Source organism: Triturus cristatus, chromosome 9 (genome assembly GCF_964204655.1).
Source record: "Triturus cristatus chromosome 9, aTriCri1.1, whole genome shotgun sequence".
Taxonomy (NCBI): Eukaryota; Metazoa; Chordata; class Amphibia; order Caudata; family Salamandridae; genus Triturus; species Triturus cristatus.
Window position 1 is genome coordinate 680,539,449 of NC_140592.1, and position 15,697 is coordinate 680,555,145.

The window sequence follows — 15,697 nt, forward strand, 5'->3', positions numbered from 1 at the left end:
CTACCCATTAATTTTAATACCAACCCAGATTTCTGAAAGTTTGTAAATCTGGGTTTGCACCAAAATGGTGCCTACAAAAGAATGGCGTAACTATGCAAAATATATTCATTTTTCCTTGTTACTTCCTCCTTCCATGTGTGCTGCATTTTACAGAATACATAGAATGAGGAAAATACCTATGATTATTTTTGCACAGGAATGTATCCCTTCTGCACAAAAACAATCCTGCCCATAATGCAGGCATCCTTGCACAATGATGCAGAGGTGCCTGCTTTGGCTGCAGGCTGCCTGAAGTGTGCCAGCGCAATGAGAGAACAGAAGTGCACTATATTTTAGTAGATGTGGCACATTTCTGCTCTCTCCCTATCACTCAGCGCAGTGCAGCAAGTTGCCTTAATGCGTTGCGTGAAAGGTTAGTAAATCTGGAACTAGATGTTAAGTCTACTGGACTACAAATATTTGTTGAGGTTTGGAATGCTGGCTGCCCACTCCAGAGAATTGTCCACCTTTTTAATCGTTCAATTAAGATTTGTAGAGCACTCACTACCTGAAATGAGCCTCTTTCTAATCACTCCCAATATTTCCAGATAAGGGACTGCCATCCCTCTGTTTCTGTGGCAGTCGGTGTTTACTGGACAGTACCCATGTGGATACTGTTGTGTATTATTGCCCTCCAAGAGCCTAAGATACTATATCATTCTAGTTGAATGAGCCCATTGTACCATTTGCAAACTTCACTCTCTGAGTCCACCACCAGCAAACAATCAAGATGGTGCTTACTTTTAAATGTATTAGTCAATGGTATTTAAATTGATCAATAACTTGTTCTTTACTTATTTGGAAATGTTTGTCAAGTACAAAATTATATTTCTGAACGTGTCTAGCACAGGATTCTTTAAGGCCATGGTTTTATTTACAGAGGTCATACCTCTTGTAGAGAGTTGTTACTTATTCGTCTTCGGCCCTTCCCCTTCTATAGACCCTCAGCTTTTTCTGCCACTCAAAGAACTGTCAGAGGTGAATATGTGGATACAGCAAAACAGTCTGATGCTTACTTCATATTGCACTTATGACAGAGGCTCCAAAGTAAAGACTGAATTTGGAACAGGGATTTTTTAAATCGCCATTAATGGATGCATTCCAATCACTTCCCTGACTAGTCTGTGACATATCCTCTTATCCAGTTTATTTGAACTTTTTTATGGCATCCATTGTGGTACAAGCGCAGTTTAAAAAGTGAGGCTGTAATAAACTTCTCATGGCCTCTAGATGGCTGCATTTTGCACTATCGTGCACAAAAAAGTGATGGCCGTATACTGAACAAATCAAATATTAACCTCCAGTCAAGAGGTTAAATCCATCTTTCTTTTGATCACCGTGCCACCCCAGTTTGGACCCAGCCATATGAAAATCAGTCTTGACCCTGCTCCTCATGGGAACAGTCCAGCCCAAACTGCCAAGCCAGGTCCTCCCTGGACTGGGTTAAATCCATCATTCTTTTGCTCACCATGCCACCCCAAGTTGGACCCAGCCATATGCAAATCAGTCTTGACCCTGCTCCGCATGGGAACAGTCTAGCCCGAACTGCCAAGCCAGGTCTTCCTTGGACTGGAAACAAGCATACTGAGAACGGTTTCAGGGTTTTACCCCTCATCGGCCAGGCTAGCTTGAATCCAGTGGCATAGCGAGCAAGGGAACCACGTCTGGGCATATCCTTACCACTTAGGGAAAAAATGCTGCACAACAAATGATGGCCGGAATGCTGAACAAATCAAACATTCACCCCCAGTAAAAAGATCTGGGTTAAATCCAACATTCTTTTGTTCACCATGCCGCCCCAAGTTGGACCCAGCCATATGCAAATCAGTCTTGACCCTGCCCCTTATGAGAACAGTCCAGCCCAAACTGCCAAGCCAGGTCCTCCCTGATTCAGGCTAGCATGAATCCAGTGGCACGGCGAACAAGGGCCCAACGTCCGGGCATACCCATCTCACTTAGGGTGAAGAATGCTGTTCAAGGAGGCTGGAGCTTGCTGGCGTTGATGGCGGACGTGTGAGCGCGGAGCTCTCCGTCCCGCTCCTCGGATTATCCGTCTAAATATCTTTGGCTGCTTAGCTGCAGAGATCTGCTGACGGGGGAAGCCCTACTGAAGCTGGTGACTCGCAGTGCGGCCCCCTGCAGGCTCCGGAAGTTACGGCCGGAGTGCCGGTGAGGAGTGACGGGGCGCGCGCCGATCCGGGCCTCGATCCCCGGGCTGGAGTTTGAGGCTGCCTGAGCTGCGTGAGCCGACGTGCGGCGACTCGGAGTGACACTGACCCGATCTCCCGGTGACTTCGACAGAGGGGCGGCGGTTCGATCGGCGGAGGTGGGGAAGGCTCTGTGGTGCCCCTCGCTGGAGCTGCGGTGCACACCCCGTCCTTCTGCCCCCTTTTGGCCCCGTTGTGACTGGCGACTGCGGCCCTGTCTGTGTGGGGCTGGAGGCCCGAGTACCCCTGGTGCCGTGCGGCCTTTCGGGGCCGGCAACGACTACGAGCGACGGAGCTCTCCAGTGTAGCCCCTGGGGCGAACTGCTGGGCACCATCGGGTGCGGAGGAGTCGCAGGGACAGACGACGCGAGGAGGTCCGGGCGGCAGCACGGGACGAGTCCATCGCTGTGCCCCCCGGGGTCTGGAGAGCTTCGGTGGGAGAGCTTGGGAGTGTGAGGACGCGCCAAGACTCTGGGCGCAGTGTTGCTTGCCGGACCGTTCCCGGGGGAGTCACGCCCTACCTGGTCCGGCTGGGTCGTGGTGCCCGGTGCGCGCGGAGAGGCGGCCCTGGGGGCTGACTGGACTGCCGTGAGGAGCGAGTGTGCTGGCGCAGAGACTTGGAGGCGCCGCGCCCTGCACACAGGAGTGACTGGTGTGACCTACCCCGGAGGAGGTTTGGTGGCCCGGTCTGGGTGCCTCTTCACCTTACAGCTGTCCTGGGGTGCCCGGATCGCGCAGTGGCGTCCTGACTGGTGACCGTGGGTCGGGCGGAGCGGCGACAGAGAGGCATAGACATGGGTAAAGGCGACAAAACGCAGCCCAAGCTATCTTTTGATCCGCGCAGACCGAGGGGAACTGCTGGCACTGGCGCGGCGCAGGACACTCCGGTTGGCGAGGCAGGAGCGGAGGCCCCGGCAGGTGCGGACATCAAGGAGATGCTGGTGGCGATGGAGAGGGGCCTGCAGGGCAGCCTGACTGCAATTGACGCTAAATTAGATGCGCTCACTTATCGCATGGACCGTATGTCGGAGCGTGTAGACAAGAATGGGGAGCGGCTGGACAACGCTGAGAGGAGAGTTTCGCAGGTGGAAGAGGCCCAAACAGAGTGGGACGCGGACCGCAAACAACTCAGCAAGCTCCTACAGGTTATTCAGGATAAGTCAGAGGACTTGGAGGCCCGTTCACGACGTTCGAACATTCGCATAACGGGTTTTGCGGAATCGACATCGACTGGGAAGATGGAACTCTTCGTTGAGAAACTGCTGCGCGCCTTGCTGGGGGAGGATGTCTTCTCTCCGATGTTTGTGGTCGAGAGGGCTCACAGGTCGCTGGGCCCGCGCCCCCGGCCGGGGGCGCCGGCGCGGCCGATCATCGCGAAGCTCCTGAATTACAGGGACAGGGATGTGGCCCTTCGGATGGCCAGGGAAAAAGGCAAGCTGCAATACGAGGGCATGGATATCTCGATCTACCCAGACTTCACTGCGAAAGTGCAGGAGGAGAGGCGTCAGTTCGCACTGTATAAACAGCAGCTTCGGGACCTCGGCCTGGACTACGCCATGCTCTATCCGGCGAGGCTCCGGATCAACAGGCAGGGGCACTCGCATTTCTTCACCGACCCGAGGGAACTTCAGAAATCCCTGAAGGTATGGACTAGGGAGCGGCAGAATAGCCCCAGAGCTTTGGGGGACGCTTTGGAGGGGACCTCGGGTCTGGAGGGCCAAGACTAAGCACTGCGGGGTGCTCAGACAAGGCCCACAAATAGACTGTTCGGCCATGTTTTTTCCGGGTGGGGGATCCCCCACGCTGTGGGATAATTGAGCATGGTCTGACGATTGCTGCTGATGATACTGGCACATGAGCGTTGTGGGGTGCCTCACCTGAAGTGACGTTTGGGGCTGCCTTGGGAATAGTGTTGTGCCCTTACATTGCCCTGGACATTGGCCTACAGGCAATTTGACACTGGGTTGGGCTGGCCGTTTGCTGGCCCTCATGCTGTGTGTTATGGAGCGGCAGCCTCCCATCAAACTTGTATTAGGGGATTTACTGTTTGGCCTTGTTGATTTGTGATCCTGGGTGGGGCGACCCCGGGGTGCGGGCCTGTTGGGGCTAACTGTGTTCTCCTGGTAGGTAGTGAGGTTGACCATGGCTGAGGGCTGTAGGGGGTCCACTGATAATCCAACGGGCGATTTAGCGTGGCTTGCTAAGCAGCTAGGTTACTCGGGGGCGGGGCGGCGGAGACGTGCCACTGACTGGCGTATTGCCGGATTGTGATTATTACAGTGCCTAGTAACCTCTGCCCTAGCGCTGCAGTCCAGAGGGGAATTAGTGGGGTTTGGTTGATGTGATGTTTGTGGGGTGTATTTGCGGTTCTGGGGGGCGGGGGGGGTGTGTGGGAGTACTGTCTGGCCAGGTTGGGGGAGGTCGGCTGTGGGTGGAGGGGTGGGTTGGGGTTGAAGATGGGGGGTACGCACGTACTGTGGAACAGTAGGTTATTCTCGGCCTTGCTTGTCGTCAAGATTGAAGTGCCTGGTTATTGTCAGCTGGTGGCTCTGTACACCGATCCGTTTGGACACTATTGCTGTACACTGAGTTTTGGAGATGGGTGACCCGGGGGAATTGACTGGTGATATCGCCACGGCGTCCCTGAGAGCATTGACATGGAATGTGAGGGGATTGAATGATTTCCGTAAATTGAGGAAAGTTCTGAACTACTTGCGTAGCCATAACATAGATCTGGCGCTCCTACAGGAGACACACCTTCCTCTTACGAGCCACATGCTTAAAGCAAGAGGCCTGGCGGGAACCAGTGTTGCGGCCGGCTTCACCTCGCACTCCAGAGGGGTGGTCACCTGGGTGAATCCTCGCTCCAATTTAGTGCTGTCAGTACTAGAAGCAGACTCGGACGGGCGTTACTTGATTGCCCGATGCGCTGGGAAAGGTCATGACCTAGTTGTGGTCAACGTGTACGGACCTAATTATGACAATCCTGAGTTCTACGCGGCGCTGGCTGATAGCTGCCGCCGTTATGCACACGCCCGCATGGTGTGGGGGGGCGATTTTAATTTCACGTTTGACCCGGCTTTGGATCGCTCCTCGGGTCTGACTCGTCGCCCTGCGGCATCGGCTCTATGCATGCAGGCTGAGCTCACCAGGCTTGATCTAGTAGATGTCTGGAGACATAGACACCAGGGTAAAGGGGGGTATACACACTACTCCGCACATTACGACGTTCACACCAGAATTGATTATTGGCTAATGTCACAGTCGTTACTTGCAATAGTTAAGGGTTGCGCGGTCCTCCCGCGTACTCTTTCTGATCACTCGCCGCTACTCCTAATACTGGACACCTCGGTTAAACGCATCCCTCCATTTACGTGGCGTTTTCCGCCGCATTCGCTATTAGACGAGGTGTTCCGGGGTGAATTGGCGGAGGATATAGAGTCCTTCTTCGACACCAATCTGGGCTCAGTTCAGAGTTTCCATACGGTCTGGGATTCGTTTAAAGCCTACATCAGAGGCATGGCCATGACCAAGCACTCCGGGATACTGAAATCTATACGGGGGCGGCTTAAGGTGATAGAGACCCAGTTGGGGCAGCTGGAAGAGAAACAACGGTTGTCTCCCGACCCCGCTCTTGAGACACAGATCCAAGCGCTAGCTACGAGATATCACGCGGAAGCAGATCGGGAGGTGCAGCATATGGGCAAATACGCTACGGCCCGCACGTATGGGGAGAGCGAGCGCCCAGGCGCTCTACTTGCGAGGATACTGCGTAATAGCCGGAAACCCCTGGTCATAGACGAGTTGGTGACTGGGGATGGTGTAGTGGTCACTGGCGAAGCGGAGATCGGCGCTGAGTTTAGGAGCTACTATGCGGGGCTTTACACCGCCAGGGTAACGCAGATGGAGGAGGAAATAGAGGACTACCTCAGCTACATCAAAATGCCGTTTCTAACCGACTCCCAGCGGGAGTTCCTGTCGCTCCCTGTACAGCAAGATGAGATTTTGGAAGCCCTCGCAGGAATGAGGGCTGGTAGCGCCCCCGGAGCAGATGGGTTAACGGTGACATTTTATAAAACTTTCCAGGATAAGCTCCTCCCCCATCTGATCACCTTATTTGACAGCATATGCCAGGAGGGATGCATGCCGCACTCCATGCGCGAAGCACTTCTAGTAACCATTTTGAAACCAGGTAGGCCACCTGACGTGTGCGGGTCATACCGGCCGCTCTCACTTCTCAATGTAGATGCAAAGTTATACGCTAAGGTGCTAGCCACGTGGTTGGCGCTGTTGGTGCCGGTACTCGTGGCGCCCGAGCAGGCGGGATTTATCCCTGCCAGAAATCTTACATATAACATACGTACGGTACTGGGGACAATGCAACATGTGCGCCCGGAAAACAAGGCTTTGGCCATCTTCCTAGATATGGAAAAGGCATTTGACTCCGTGGAGTGGCCATTTATGGTGCGTGTGTTACGGAAGGTAGGACTGGGAGAGCCCTTTCTGCAGATGTTGGGAGCATTATATTATCGGCCGACGGCCAGGCTACGTATAGGTGACCGGGTTACAGATGCCTTCGGGATCAGCAGGGGGACTAGGCAGGGCTGCCCTCTCTCTCCCATCCTCTATGCCCTGGTGGCGGAGCCGATGGCGCGCGCTATCAGGGAGTATCACCGGTACGAGGGCATTAATTTCCCCACTTACCAAATAGGTATTTCCACATATGCCGACGACACGCTGCTCTACGTTCGGGACCCGGAGGAGAACCTTTCGTCAATACTGCGAGAGGTAGTCCGGTTCGGTGCGCTATCAGGCCTTAGGGTGAATTGGAGCAAGTCGCTGGCGTTTCCGCTGACGTAGCTCGAGGATTGAGTTCTACTTGCGCCTTCTACTTGCGCCTCGAGATCAGGTAAATTGTACACTTTCGTTAAAATACATGCTCAAATGTCTTTTCGTAATGATGCCTTTAACCCCCAAGTCCGCTTTGCTCCACGGTGTGTGATTTCTTAGTTCGGGGTGGCTCGGGGTAAAAAAAAACGGGCACGGCTCTCTGTCTGTGCGAAGTCTCACAAAGATAAAAATGCACCGGAGTATATAAAAAAAAAACTCACAGTTGGCAGGGTCTCAGAGGCACTTCTGTTTCGCTCACGAGGCAGGAAACGAGACGATGCTGAAATCTTTGAAATCTTGTGGGAGATTAAGTTCGAGTCTTACAGCTTGGTGGTAGAGGTCGATATACGACGTGTAGACACGCATCCTATCCTGTCGCCAAATGAAGTAGGGAGGACACTGGTTGCAGTTCAAAGAAGAAGTTTAATATGAGATACAGAGAGCCGCCCCAAACACCGCGAAGGCACAGGAGGCAACTGTCGCTTTCCTATTCAAAGACAGCTCGAGATAACATTCTCAGTGACATCATAACATACAGACATTCTACTAACTAAAGCACATCACCACAAGTTCCCTATGGAATATCCACTGCAATGGACAACAGACTCGGTCAGGTACCTAGGGATCCGGCTCCATAAAGACCCTGAGGTGCTCCTTAGAGAAAACTATGGAGTGGCATACGCCAAATTGGAGGAGGATGTTGAGTCGTGGAATCGCCTGCCTTTATCCCTGATGGGCAGAATAGCTATCATGAAGATGGTCGTCTTACCGCAATTCTTGTTCCTTTTCACCAGCATCCCCATTGTATTGTCCAAGGCCTTCTTTAAGCAGCTAACCCAAACCCTGATAAAGTTGGCTTGGGGGGGCAAACAACCTAGAGTACAGTGGAGGGTGCTAACTCTTCCGTATGACAGGGGGGGTCTGGGGGCCCCGGACCTGGAGAGTTATTATAGGGTCGCACAGGCGGCGCACCTACACGCGTGGATTCATGCCAGCGCGGACGTCCACCACGTCATTCTGGAACGTCTGTTTGCGGACCCGCTTCCGTTGCCGGCGGTCGCCCTCCAGCCCGAGGACCGCTCGGTGGGGCGACTTGACTCACTCAAAACCACGACTCATGCATGGCACGCGCTGATGAAGGCGCAGGGCTGTGCATTGTTGTACTCACCTCTGCTACCGGTGGATTGGGTGTTCTGGCTCCCCCCGTTGAGGGAGAGGGGAGTGGTCCATGCATTGAATGCACTGGGTATTGCGCGGATGGAGGACTTATTTGTGGACGGGATTGCCAAAACGTGGGACCAGCTGGGGCCGGCTTCGCCTGCCCCCACTCTCCTGCAGCGCTTTCAGTTCCATAGGGTCCGGCTGGCATTATCTGCGGCGCTGGGCCCAGGCATGGCGGAGCCCCAGGAGGTACCGGAACTCACCTACGTTATCAAAACGGCCGCACCGCCCAAATTGATCTCGAATCTTAAAAGAATCGTAGACCGGCAACCGGCGCGTCAGTCCGTCACGGCACGGCTGGCCTGGCAGGATGACCTCCACTTAGAGATTACGGACGAGATGTGGAGGTATTGCTGTCTCAGCATCAAGACGATATCTCTTAACGGTCGGCACAGGCTAGTGCACTTTAAGTTCCTTCAGAGGGTGTATTATACCCCAGAACGACTACATCGGTATGGGCTCCGGACCTCGGCGGAGTGCGAGCGCTGCCATTTCCCAGTGGCTGACTTTATTCATATGGCTTGGTACTGCTCGGGAGTCGCTAAGTTCTGGACTGAGGTGTATTTGGAGCTGAGCCGGGTCCTGGGCACTGAAGTTGCTCCCAACCCAGCCCTGGCGCTACTAGGGTACTCCCGGCCTCTTCCGGTGGCTCTGCGGCGCCTGGTGGACATGGCGTTACTTGTCGCTAGAAGAGTGGTTGCAATCTGTTGGATGAGAGGGCCCCTCCCCACCAAGAAACGATGGGCCAGCGACATGCTGTATTGCAGCACTCAGGCTGAAATATATAGTGAATTGCTGCCGCCGAGGAGTCGCCCTAAAAATTTCTGGGGATTATACAGAACGTATCTTGCGGCTGGGGCCTCGGCGCAGGCAGATGGAGGGAGCTCCCAGGAGGTGGCGCTCGTAGCGTGTACTCCGCGGAGTGCGCATCGGCTTCTGACCTTGACCCAGGTTGAATGTGTGGAGGAGAGGCGCAGGTTTGCGTGTCGTGCTGGTTGTTTGTCCGATGGTCTTATGAGAGGGCCAGCAGCAGGCCCCATGGAGTCTTTGAAGCGGGAGTTCCGTGAGAGTAACCATATGCAGCAGAGTGGTGTGCTGTCTGAGAGTGGCGGAGTGCTGCGGCTGGCGGATCAGGTCCGACGTGCCAGTGGACACACACAGATGGGGCAGTTGGTCGAGAATCGACAGTGTGCGTGCGTGGGGCGGGTGGGGGGCGGTTGACTGGGTTGTGATAGGACCTCATAAGGGAGTGGTTGGGTCCACCAGTTCTGGATGACAGCCTTCGGCTCTACGGGTTACACTAGGACCACTATATAGGCTCGCAGTGGCAATGCTGCAATTCGCAGTCAGGCTTTGTAGAGTGTACTAGACTTGCATTTGGTAATCAAGACGCCGCCGGTCCTCCGGGATGTCGGCTGAATGGCTGTTATTGACTGTTTAGGGTCCTGCCCGTTTGGATGTCCTTTGTCTGTGTTCATCAAACGGCGGGCATTGCCCTGTGTATTTTTCTTTTGCTAATAAAGGTTTTTGAAAATTTAAAAAAAAAAAAAAAGAATGCTGCTCAAACAAATAATGGACAGAATGCTGAAAAAATCGAACATTCACCTCCAGTCAAAAGATCTAGGTTAAATCCATTGTTCTTTTGCTTACCATGCCACCCCAGTTTGGACCCAGACATATGCAAATCAGTCTTGACCCTGCTCCTCATGGCAACAGTCCAGACCGAACTGCTAAGCCAGGTCCTCCTTGGACTGGAAACAAGCATACTGAGAATAGTTTCAGGGTATCACCCACCATCATCCAGGCTAGCTTGAATCTAGTGGCACAGTGAGCACGGGACCCACGACTGGCCATACCCTTCCCACTTAAGCTGACAAAAACAAAAATAACAGATGATGGACGGAATGCTGAACAAATCAAACATTCAGCCCCAGTCACAGATCTGGGTTTGTTCCATTGTTATTTTTCTCACCACGCCACCCCAGTTTGGATTCAGCCATATGCAAATCAGTCTTGTCTCTGACCCCCATGGGAACAGTCTGAAAAGAAAGTAATGTGAACTAAATTATTGCTCTAGTCTCATTTGTTCTGGCACTAAGCATAAAACTAAGATAGTGCATATGTTTTTTGTTTTACCAGCGTAATAAAATGTATTAACCCCTTGTGACACTTTTGCGCTGCTGCTGCATCACTTTTTGTGATGCAGCAGCGGCGTAAACAATGTGCCGCATTGTGGCCCATTTACAGCGTGACGCATCTAGGGAGATGCGTCACGTTGTAAAGCCCTGCGTCACATTATACCTGCAACATTATACCTACAACATTTCACTGCGTCACTCTACGTCTTCACTGCGTCAAAATTCCTACGCCTGCTCAGACCAGGCGTAAGGAATGATGCAAGGCTTTTTAAATGGAACTCAACTATATGCTGGGGCGCATTGCTGGCGTTGCGTCACTTTCATGAGCAACTCCATCAATGTGTCACTTTTGGGTCAACAGATGCGTCAGAATTTCTAATGCATCTGTCAATCCTTGCACCATGGAGCGTCGTATTGTAAATACGGCACATCCATAGTGGCACAAAGGTTTCGTATGGAGGCGCAGGGAAACTGAGGCATCTATACAGATGCATCAGTTTCTTGTTAATCTGCCCCTTTATATTTTAACAGAACCAGCTTGAGATAATGTCGTAGCAGATGCAAATAATATGAACCAAATTCTCTTCATCTATATCGCTTGCTCGGCAAAGTATACTCCCCCTGTTTCTGCTCTTTCCATTGCTTTCAGTTGCAGCAAGTTTAAGGTGCTGATTTAAAAGAGCATTCATAAGTACGGGAAGCAGAAATACAAAAGTACTCTTTTACATACTCTTACATGCTGTTGTGAGTAGGCATGCAGGAGTATGTAAAAGAGTACTATATGAATATCAATTTACACATTCCAAAATGCTTTTGTGAATAGTCATCTTAGTGTCCAAGTCTGAATCGTAAAACAATTGAGCACACCGTAGTCTGAAAGCTTTATAAATGTTAAATCATATAATAACAGTGCTGTCAAATTCAAAACTGTTTTGTTTCATGGATCTTTAATGACCCCTTTCTTTATCTGTTTCAATAACAGATTGTGACACCATATCATAGTTTAATCATTTCTTAATACAAGTGTTTGTATATGTACACTGATTTCTGACTTTGGTTCTGATTTACAGTTCAGCAGACGGGATCTCCGTCACAAACATAGGTTATAATGCACTTGTAATACAGCAGACAGGACATCTGTCACATTTGTAACGCAGTATCTTATCCGCCAAACTCTAAACTGGGTCCTTAGTTCTAAATTCTTCAATCAAATATAACACTAGGGTTCTAGGAATGACCTGTTGAAGTTTTAAAAAGTGCAATAAAGAGGCTGGTCGACTAGAACTCCTATCGCCAAATGCCCTAGTTCCTGTCTTGTTACGGCCTCTGTGGTTGCTTGCCTTACTGAGAATAACTTGCGCACATTCAATTGTATTTAATGTATGATTAGCAGTGCCACAATACAGTGAAGATGCATGTAATAACATTGCCTAATTTTAGTAAGAAATTGTTATTATTATTATAATTATTATTATTATTATTATTATTATTACACGTGATTTGTAAAGCGCATGGCTACCCAAAAAGGTTTCCCAGTGCTAGGCTCATCTACTGATATATTGCAAACCTGCCAGTCTTCGAGGATAATCATATTTAAAGGTGCTCTGAATGCTGAAAAAGTCATGTTTTTGAAGATTTATGAAAACCAGAGAGTGACTGACACACCCGTAATCTTGGAGGGAGCGCATTCCAAAGTTTTGGACCAAGAAAAAAAAAAAGGCACGGCCCCCTTGGCAAGGTTTCCTAATTCTGGGAATTACAGCCAACTTGGTATCACTCGATCACAAAGAGTGAGCTGGAGTGTGCGGGTAAACCAATGCTCTAAGGTAGGAAGGTCCTGAGTTTGCCAGGCATTTGTGCATATAATAGAGCCTTAAAATGCACCCGACGCTCAATGGGTAACCAATGAATCGTCTGAAGCATAGTGGCTCTAGAGGTCAATTTCGGAGCACCAGGCAGAAGCAGAAGCCAGGCAGCAGCAATTTGATCAGCCTGGCAAATTTTTTAAAAAAAGTGTTTTCTGCCCCCAGATACAACACATTGCTGTAGTCCAATCTAGAAATCACCAAGGCCTGGACTACCATTCTCTCAGCAGAAATTGAGAGAAAATATAAAATCTTTCTGAGCCATTGTAGAATGCTAAAACAGGTGGCAACACCATATTGATTTGGTGGCTCATAGTCAGTTTATTGTGGAGCCCCATTCCTCATTTTTTTCCGAACGGCACTGGACAAGGAGGACTGCCTATAGATGAGGGCCACAGCCGGGCGTCCCAAGTCATAGTGAGGGCCACAGCTGGGCGTCCCAAGTCATAATGAGGGCCACAGCTGGGTGTCCCAAGTCATAATGAGGGTCACAGCTGGGTGTCCCAAGTCATAATGAGGGCCACAGCTGGGTGTCCCAAGTCATAATGAGGGTCACAGCTGGGCGTCACAAGTCATAGAAGGATTTTCCACCATCAAGGCCTCAGATTTGTCCCCATTTGGTTTTGGGGAGTTAACACCCATCCACGCTGACACTTGATTAAGGCTAGAATTGAGAGCATGCACATTGTGGCAGTCTTTGGCTGACAATTATACGACAATTTGTGTGCCCTCCGCTTAAATGCTTACAATACTGGTGCTGTTGAGAGTTAACAAAAAATGCCTCTGAAACATTTTTAGTCCAGAACATGAAGAATTTACTTTATTTCTTAGAACATTAAATTGTAGTTTCATTTTGACAAAGGAGAAAAGGTGGCACATTTCCACAGTGCATTTACGAACAAGGTGAGATAGGCTATTTTCAGGCAAAATATCAAGATCTTCATTTTTGACAGATTCACATTTAAATACTTTACCTTGTTGAATTCCCTGAAAGGTAGGGATAAACGGGTGATTGGCAATTGTTGGGGGGAAACACCTGGCATCTGAAAGTGTCTGTGTTCGATCTTGCAGATCCAAATAAAACAAGCATTGGCATAGCCAATAGGTCTCGCCTTTGGGACCTTATAAGTGTTTAGCCATGCAACAGTTGCATAACTAAACACTTATAAGGTCCCAAAAGCGAGACCTATTGTGCGGCCGCAAAAGTGAAAGTGATCGCGATCAAACGCAAAAGTGAAAGTGATCGCAATCAAACATCAAAGCGGCCGTGCGGTCGCTAAAGTGGAAGTAATCGCGGTAAAAGTGGCGCGCGCGCCCGCGCACATGCACTGTAGCCCTAGGCTGGCCTGGTAGCACTTTTTGGAGCCCTCTCAATAAGTCTCGCCAGACCAGCGCATGCGCTGGGTCAGGCAAGACCTAAAACTGTGGGAGTCAGCACCCAGCCTTGCTTTACTCCATTGGTAACTCTTAATTTCGTATTGAATGGTCCATTGTTTCCATGACATGCCCTGATGAATTCTGCACTGACTAGGGGTTGAAACAATGTTTGTCCTCTCTCAATCCCTAGGGCGTGGAGTTCATTCAAAGTTTAGTCCAAGGCTGTCAAGTAGTACATCATGCAACTGTACAAGGTACATTGATTATTTCTAGATCGGTGAAGTTAGATGTGCTAACAATTCAACTTTGGCAGTTGCAGATGCATCTGCTGGCACACCAGACTGCTCTGCTGGTAATAAATCAGCCTGTTTCATCTAATTTGCAAGATGTTTTAACACAAATTTTGCACATAGTTTTCGTTCAAAGTCCAACAGGGTAATCATACCGTAGATCGACTGAAGCTTTCTATCTTCTTTCTTATATATAGGGATTAAACGGCTCCTTTTCCAGAAGGGTGTCAAACTGCAGCAGTAAACACTATAAAAGGGCAATCAATATTTAATAAAATGTCTTAAAGAAGCTAACTGGTAATTGTCTGCAGTGCACAAATAGTCAGACTACTCAGATGAGGATCATTTGCAACTCATGACTTAGGTGCAAGTCAACTGAAAAATCACATAACCTTTGTAACGAAGAGGTGACTGTAAAGAAGTGTTTAATTTGGGCATATCTTTGCAGGAGGTGGGCACTATTAGCTATTTTTGGGCACTATACTTATTTCTCACTGTCAATCAGTTTTTAACCCAGACATAGAGAGCTAATGCAGAAAAGGTGGAAAACAGTCACAAAGAGAGAAAGCAGGGATGAAAAGGAGCTTGCAACAGTAAGATAAAGAGGCAGGAAGTGTATAAGGGTAGAAGAAAGAGACAAAAAATGGAACCAAGACCATGCAGACTTAGTATTCAGCCAAAGGCACTGTGTTCCTACGAAAACCTTTGGGCACCTGCACTTATATTTTTGTACAAAGTGAGCACCTCCATGAAGTTCACTCCACACAAAGCCAGATGTTCTTTGAAAACGTCCCCCTCTCCAAAAATTATTGCCCTAATTATGAGTTGTATCAAAAGAAAGTTTCTCTTGGATCCCGACATCCAGAATAATCCATATTCAATCATACAAAAGGTGTTCAAATATCCTCAGTCAACTATTAAACCAGGACCCGAAAATGAATTATAAAGAATTTTTAGTATGTATCAAAGGCACATTTATTTAAAAAACAATTTTGATCAAGTAAAAAACAATTCATAATCACAATGATTTTTCAAAAGTTAGAAACAATTCAGTAATTGATCTCCATGCATGAAATTTAAAATTCAATAAACATATAAACGAGAGACAATACAAGTGACAACTTTAAATCACCATAACCATGTTAATTTGATTGAATCAATGTTGTTAAAGTCTGTAGATTCTTTTGTAGCTAGACTTCAGGGTTCCTCGAATTTAACAGTAAAAAACAAAAGCGTTGACGCGTTTCGATGGGCACTGTATTTTTTAAGCCACCTTCTTCAGGGCCCACAATCTTAATGTCTCTCTCAATGATAAACTAATTTAGTGTATGCCTTATAATCACACTGTTCCATCTGGTAGCAGAGATATCAAATATATTTCCCTCCGTTGTGTGTAACCCTTTCTCATAACCTGAAACATGGACACTGTCAATAAGTAATTCTCCAAGAGTCAGGGCAATATACTCCAGACGTTTGCACTTCAGGTATTCACCAGGTTATGTGGGGGACCCTAGTGAGTTGCTTTTAAACGACATATGAACAGTCGTTTTTTTTTCTCTGCGAAATGATTCTACAAGCAAGATCTATTTTCAAGGTATTTTTTATGGTGGCCGTTGAGACAATTTATGTTTATTTGGACTGATTGTTTCTTGTTTATTTTCATTTTTTGT